The 7,386-nt window shown below is 36.5% G+C and overlaps 1 long non-coding RNA gene across 1 annotated transcript; it reads right to left on the reverse strand.

Annotated features, from left to right (window-relative positions):
- Window positions 1-3,173: 3,173 nt before the first annotated feature.
- On the reverse strand, window positions 3,174-5,571 carry LOC107312195 (uncharacterized). The gene is made up of 4 exons (XR_004306500.2): window positions 5,430-5,571; window positions 4,956-5,090; window positions 3,555-3,615; window positions 3,174-3,411 (listed from the first exon to the last, which is right to left on the reverse strand). It is a non-coding gene; the product is annotated as an uncharacterized LOC107312195 (long non-coding RNA).
- Window positions 5,572-7,386: the final 1,815 nt, after the last annotated feature.

Here is a 7,386-nt window from a genome sequence, read left to right on the forward strand (position 1 = left end):
TTTTGATTACAGTGATGGAGCACTGGAACAGGTTGCCCAGAGAAGTTATGAAGTATCCTTTTGGCGAGATATTCAAGACCCATGTGGACACTTGTGTAATCTATTGTGCCTGCTTTAGCATGGGGGTGAGCTTAATGATCTCATGAGGTCCCTTCCAACCCCTGAAATTTTGTGACATAGAAAATTTCAGTAACCCTCAGAAAGCCAGGTGTCTTGAATATGCTAGTCAAGGACAAGGATATGGACTTTTCTCAGTTTCTGATAGCGTTTGCCTCAATTTTGTTTTGTTAATAGATTTTAATACTATAACAGCTGTTGGGTCAGGTGACTACAGTGATTTATTCTAGATTTAAAAAACATGAGCCTTTGAGATAGAAGACTAAGGTAGTCTGAAAGAAATGTTTTGCTGTTCTCCAGCAGAAGTAAATCTACATACAGTCAAAGGTGTGAGTGTAGCAGAGGAAAGCAATCTACTTTGACTTGCAGCAGTAAAACCATTACTCAGCAATGTTGCATTCATGGAGGTTTCCTGAGGTGGGAGATGGGCACATCGAAAAATCTGTCTTTACAAAGAGAGATCAGTGCTCTGTTGTTTTAAGAAAAGAAAAGAAAATCTCAGAAAAGAGATTTGGTTTCTATCACTTACAATATTATTTTCATAAAAAGCAGAATCATGACATAATGTGACAGAGAAAGGCAAAAAGTAGTGTGCCAAAAGAAGAAGAAAAGGCTTGTCTATTCATTTCTGTTTTCTTGAGCTTACAGTCCAAAATGGATGGTGATGAACTGTGCAAAATTCAAAGAAAAGATGAAAGTGAAATCTACATAATATTGTGAAAGTCTTCAGATAACTAAATAAACGCTGGAGATTACTTCCTTGGACACTCCATGTCCAAGCACCAATTTGATAATGAGAGCTATGAAACAAAGTCTAAAACCACAAAAGTTTGAAGTGAAATCAGGGTACATCCAGAAAAGAAATGTGGGTTGTTTTTTGTTTTGTTTTGTTTTGTTTGTTGTTGTTGTTTTGTTTTTTAACTTTAAATGTAATTGCTATAACCAAATGGAATAATTCACCAATCGCAGCAGTGGATTGGCCATTCCTAGAATTTTGTGACAAAGTATTGATCTATTTTTTTTTCTTAGTTTCTTACAGAACCTAATCTAATGGTGCCTGATACTGTTTCTTTCTGATTTCACCATCCATAACTTTATGAAAAATCATTCATTAACAAAACAAAAAATCAGTTGTTCTTTTCATTTTTATGCAAAAGTCCTAAAAGTGCATTTGTTGATGGAGTATCAGCATCTTCTGTTGAGAATGTATATTTAAGTCTCATTTTCATTGTGTTTGTTTGCTTGCCAATCTAAATATAGTAAAAACAGATGTTAAAGGGCTGGAAATTGTGTTTGATCTGAAAATGGACCAAAAATTCTCCTAACAATGAAAATGGCATTCATTAATATATGCGAGAATTGTTGAACCATGCTTGCTACTGTTTGACTTAATTTATTAATAACTGACAAGCACTCTAGCAAGGTTTTCTGGCAAGAATGAAACAAAGGAAATGAGCCAGAACAAGTGTAATCAAGAAATATAAATAAACTTTAGGATAAAAACATGGTATGTTTGAACTTAGTATGAAATATTGACAGTTTCCTCCAGGAACTCTACAGGTGGAGGAAGAAATGCCAGGATCTTCAGAGGAGAGGCAGGAAAAAGAAAGACAAATCTTCACAGGGAAACAATGGGATCATCTCACCCACTCTATCAAGTTCATGTCATTGCAAATGGCTCAGCGCTGTGATCTGACATTTGGAAGTTACAGACTTTCTTCAATGCTTTCAATTAAAAGGATTTTAAAGGATTTTAGACAGTACATGGAGTTCTGCAGACACTGTTTTGCAGGGATTTCATTTAAATTTCCCTCTGATGATTCTGTGGGACTCAGCCATTAGTGATTGCAATTGAAAGGCAAAAATGTCCCAAGAGGACATTTGGGTCCTTAGCCCAAGGTATGAACTATTCCTATTCACTATGATTTGCTCCAGATTTAGTAAGATTTGGAAACCTCCGGACAGCTTCTTGGTCTTGTACTCACCTTCATCTGTCTGAAGAAGCAGTAATTCTGACTTTTTGAAGCTTGCTTGAATGGAATATGAGTTTTGTATGTGTTTTGTGGCTACTAGATACCTGTAGTAAGTCTTCTGGTTGTTGTGTTCTATGACATGCCTTAATTTGCAATTTTTCTCTAGGACTGAATGCTATAGTTCCAGAGTCCTCCTCTGCCTATGGCTTACATCATTCACTCCATTTTAATCTGGAGAGATGGCTTGTGATGTGCAAACTGGTAACACTTTGCCCATAAAGTCAATGTAAAGGGGAAGTGCCAGCCCATCTGGGGTTTGGTGTTTTTTGTGAACCGATTAATATAAGGCCTGTACAGTAACTCACACTTTTAAGTGCTTGCATTAGCTCTCTCTCAGTTCAGTAGCAGTAGATAACACAACACAGAAATAAAGAGATTTTATGATTTTTGTGTCATACCCATTAAAAAAGATCCTGATGTTCAGGATTTGAACTGTATTCTGTTCTGTATTCAGGCTTTTTATAGTGCTAAATAAAACAAGCCCACTTTCTCTTCATGAGGTCAGCTGGCAAAACATAACTCAAATTCTCTCATCATCCCTCCAAAAAGGAGACCTCACCAAGAATATCTGTTGGGACAGACAAACCCTAACCCAAAGGTACTTTGTGGAGGAAGTTCTTTTTTTGATGTGTGTGGATCAAACATGGCCCAGCTGGAATCATCTGTGGCTCTACCAGAAAGTAGAATAAAGCTAAAGAGGCTCATACTTGTGCAAACAAGATCACTCTGCTTTCGCACTCCAGCTTGCAACACGGGCAGAAATTCAGTGTTAGGGTATCACTGTAAGGATAGGTTTCATCACACAAATTCCCATCTCTTTATACTCAGCATTATATCAATTTGTTTGCTGGTATCCCAACACTGACTTGATTCCGGAGTATTTGAAATGTGCAGATAATTTATCAAAATCATTTTAGTTACTGGAGGTAAATAACACTGAATATGGACCTATTCGCAGCTGCTCTAGCAGACAGTTGAATAGGGATATCAAGGTGATTCCTACAGCATGTATCTTCAGGAGCCCTCCCACTACAAATATTTCACCCAGTGCAATGAGAACCAATTTAAAAAAAAACAAAAACAAAACACAACAACAACAAAAAACAATAACACACACTGAAGTTAAAACATACACTTCACAGTAGATTAAGATTAGAATTAAGGAAAGTTGGAAACTATAATCATTTAAACACAATTTATAAGTCTAATTTCCTGCGTGTCACTCTCAGATAATAAATACTTTTCTTTTGGCTTGGAAAAGCTGTGGAAAGGAAAAAAAAAGAAAAAAAAAAGTTAATTTAAGGCTCATTAGTTTATTTTTAGTAGCTTGAGATCTGAGGGATTTGAAAACATTTCCCTTTTCTAATAGAACTACCTTCCTGTATACCAAGGATGTCCACTGACCTCACTCCCTCCTGGAAGGTGCCACTGATCCATGACAGAAATCCTGTGAGGGCTTTGAAAGCTAAATAGGAACCAGAAAAAAAGTATTATCATGCTTAGCTGATTATAACATTGGAAATAAAGTTCAACTGTGAGTTTGGGGGTAGAAGGAGTAGTGCCTGAAACAAACAAGTACTTCCTGTGTTTGCCTGGAAGAAACCAATCTTCCCTCCACTTATATAATAAGAACATTACTAGCTAATTTGCCAGTAGCTGAAAGGGATTTCTGTTTTTAGCTCTGGGTCTGTGGCAACTGTTTTGTTTTAAATGAAAATTAAATGGGAACATAAAGCTAAAAAACTGTTGAGCCATAATTGAAGTGCATTAATGGTAATTACTTCTTTCTTTCACTCATCATTTTGACAGAGAAATCCATTACTCCTCCATCTCCATGTTTCCACAAATTACTCTTCCCTGTGGATGTGCAGTGACAGAAGGAAAACGCTTCTTTGTTCTATATGTTTTTCTTCAATGTAATCCTGTTTTCCCTGTATTCCCCAGAATAGACCAAAAATTTCAATAAAATGCATAAACAGTTTACTACTTTGATAGGAATAAAAGAAAAATAGGCATCAAGAATGGAAGTACATACTAGTAACTGGAATATGTAACTGTGTAGCTTTGCTTATGGCCATATATTAATTCTGCTGATTTATTTCAAACTGTTTACCTTGACAGTGAGAAGCACTTTCCCAAAAAAAGTAATTTCACCAGGTAAGGTCCTTTTATGGGTCTTATCATTCTGAGAAACATCAATTCACAGAATTACAGGTGTTGGAAGGGATCTTAAGAGACTACAGAATCACAGAATTGCAGGGGTTGGAAGGGACCTCTAGAGATCATCATGTCCAACCAAACTGCTAAGGCAGGTACCCTACAGTAGATGGCACAGATAGACATCCAGATAGGTCTTGATTATTTCCATAGCTGGGGACTCCACAACTTCTCTGAGCAAACTGTTACAGTGCTCTGTCACCCTTATGACAAAGAAGTTCTTCCATACGATCTTCATATGGTCAAGTTTTAGGCTGTTATTCCTTGTCCTGTTGCTGGACACTACCAAGAAGAGCCTAGCCTCATCTATTTGCCTCCCACCCCCCTTTCGATATTTTTAATCATTTATCAGATCCCCTCATTTGATCAGGAACTCTTTTGCCGAGGAAAGTGAACTATTCCTAATGATCCAAGAAAGTCTCTTCACTTCTTATTTGATGAACTTCTGTGGACTAGTTTAAGATAGTGCTTATAAAAGATGAGAGAAGTTTTCTATTACTATTCAGAAGTAGCTGTTTTAGAGGAAATCTGTAGCCAAAGCAACTTTTCTGTGCACTGTGTATGAGATTAGATGAGATAAATTTTTACCTAGAATTAACTGAACCTTTTGCTTTGAGGTCACTCTCAGGAAATGAGCACTTCTCACTTTGAGGCATTTCCAGTCTTGTGGCAGAGATGAAATAAGGCAGAAGCCAACAATTCATTCTTCGTTAGCTCTTGAGGCTGTTTTAAAAAGTTCTGTGTTAAAGTAGCAATGAATCATAGAATCACCAAGGTTGGGAAAGACCTAAAAGATCAACCAGTCCAACCGTTCACCTATTACCAATAGCTTCCACTAAACCATGTCCCTCAACACAACATCCATGAAATAACAACTGTTTCTGAAGTCTTCACATAAAGGAACTGATTAGCCATAAAAGATGGTTTCTGGATAATTTAATTAACTAAACATGCATTTATGTGTTTTATTCATTTTATTATCTTTTTAAAAGATAATCATACAAACTTTAAAATTGAAGTAATTTTCCAATAATATCACCCCAGACACTGGGTATCTATTACCTTATTTTTTTCCAGGGCTGTAGTGAAGAGCTCTAGAAAGCAGAAGTCTTCCCTTTGCCATAGACTTTCCCTTATTTTTGCACCTTTCAACAATGACAATTCTACATTGATAAACAGTTCTTCAAGTGAACCAAGTGTATACTTTGATTACATCTGACCTCCTGGTAGCTTAACTGTCCCTAATCTAAACGCTTTGTTAGCTAATGTATAACTAAAGAAGTGCAATCTTAACCCAAGTCTTAAATGATTAGCCTGAAATATCCCAGCAAAACAATTTTACTACAGCCCCCCCTGCTTTAGCAGGAGGCTGGAATAGATGATCTTCAGAGGTCACTTCTAACCTCTACAACTGTGTTTCAGTGATATGAGAAGGAAAATTAGAAATTAATGGGAAATGGAAAAAATTTTACCCAGCTGAAATTACAACTAAGAAAATTATCAAATCATAGGGATGGCAGGGACCTCAGGATGGTGTCAGTTGAAACAGTATTAATCCTGACAAATACTCCTGTGTTCAGAGATCTCTATTGCCTGCTTGTGGATGCTGTATTATCACAATGCAGGCTATTTTCTTCTCTGTTTTGCCTATTGCAAAACTGCATCCTAACACTCACCTTCTGTTTCTTTGTCACAGAATCTATCCGTTGCTTATTTTCTGGGTTTAATAAGCATGGAGAAGGAGAACTGTTTGCTCTTTTCATGCTTTTATGGGCATATTCCTTGCAGTCTTCCTTTCTTTAGACTAAGCAACTTCTGTTCACTTCCTTTTTAAACCTTTTAGATTTTTGTTTCCACATCCCTGTGTTAGCACCAATATTTCAGGCTAGAATATTCAATACTTTTCGTCTCCTCCAAACAGGAAAGTACTGAGTTGAATACAGTTCATTAATCACGTGAGTGATGACTCAGAGAACAGATCAACAAGGATATTTTCACTGCTTGCTTCTTTTTCATCACAGGAGACAAACACTGGGGGATGTTTTCTTTTGAAATGTTTCTGTCCACAGGTTCCCTGTGCACCTGAGTTGATCAGTTGGACTAGATACCTACATTTGTAGGCCATGTAGCAGCTTGGTGCGTCGCTACATCACACAAGTATATACCAGACCAGACTCTGACAGTAAATGCTCAGTTGCTTTAGTACAGGTTTGTTTCAATGTGTAGATGTGTAGAAGATTAATGTTTTATTTGTACCTTACTTTCAAGTCTATGCATGGGTTTTAAGATCTGTTTTATGTGCATTGCTCTGCACACATACACATCAGCACTGTAACTGTATCTACAGTAAAAGTGAAAACTTTAAACAATAACAGAGTTGATTCGTCTTCAGCTTCTCAAAGTCTGAACTACTAGAAAGAGGAAGCCTGTTACCCTAAGCGAGCTTTCAGACTAACATCACTGTATTGCTTTGGAAAGATGTGTGGAGCAGATTACCATTTATTGAGAGCCTTCCTAGGTAAAGCTGGAAGGTGCTTTGGGGAATAATAACATAAGAGGTAGCACATGAATCCTGCTGTGGAGTTAGACCCTGAAAAAATTTGATATGTATTTTAGCAAGTTAGGTACTTGATTTCTACATGAGGTTATTTATTTCAATTTCTTCTAGAATCAAAGGCAAATGCATCAAGAGAATCAAATCTAAACCTTAGGGTGTTTTTTCTTATTTTGTATTTTTTTAAATAAATAAATAAATGAATACATTATTTTTATTTAGTTAGTTACTTTTAAACCTTCCAGATGTCTTTCAAAGTCTTCCAGTGGTTCCGTACATCTGACTCCAAGTTTTGAGGTTTGTTCTCCCAGAGGCAAAACTCTTGCAGCACACTATTTTTTTTTTTTCTTGTGATATATAAGAAATTTTGTTTTCTTGCTCCAGGACAGACGCATTTTTAATATTTCTCTGCATATTAACAGATATAAATAGAGATGTGATTCTATCAAATTTCCTCTTTCACAT

This window comes from Coturnix japonica, chromosome 3 (assembly GCF_054131305.1).
Source record: "Coturnix japonica strain WE chromosome 3, WE-NBRP24, whole genome shotgun sequence".
Lineage (NCBI taxonomy): Eukaryota > Metazoa > Chordata > Aves > Galliformes > Phasianidae > Coturnix > Coturnix japonica.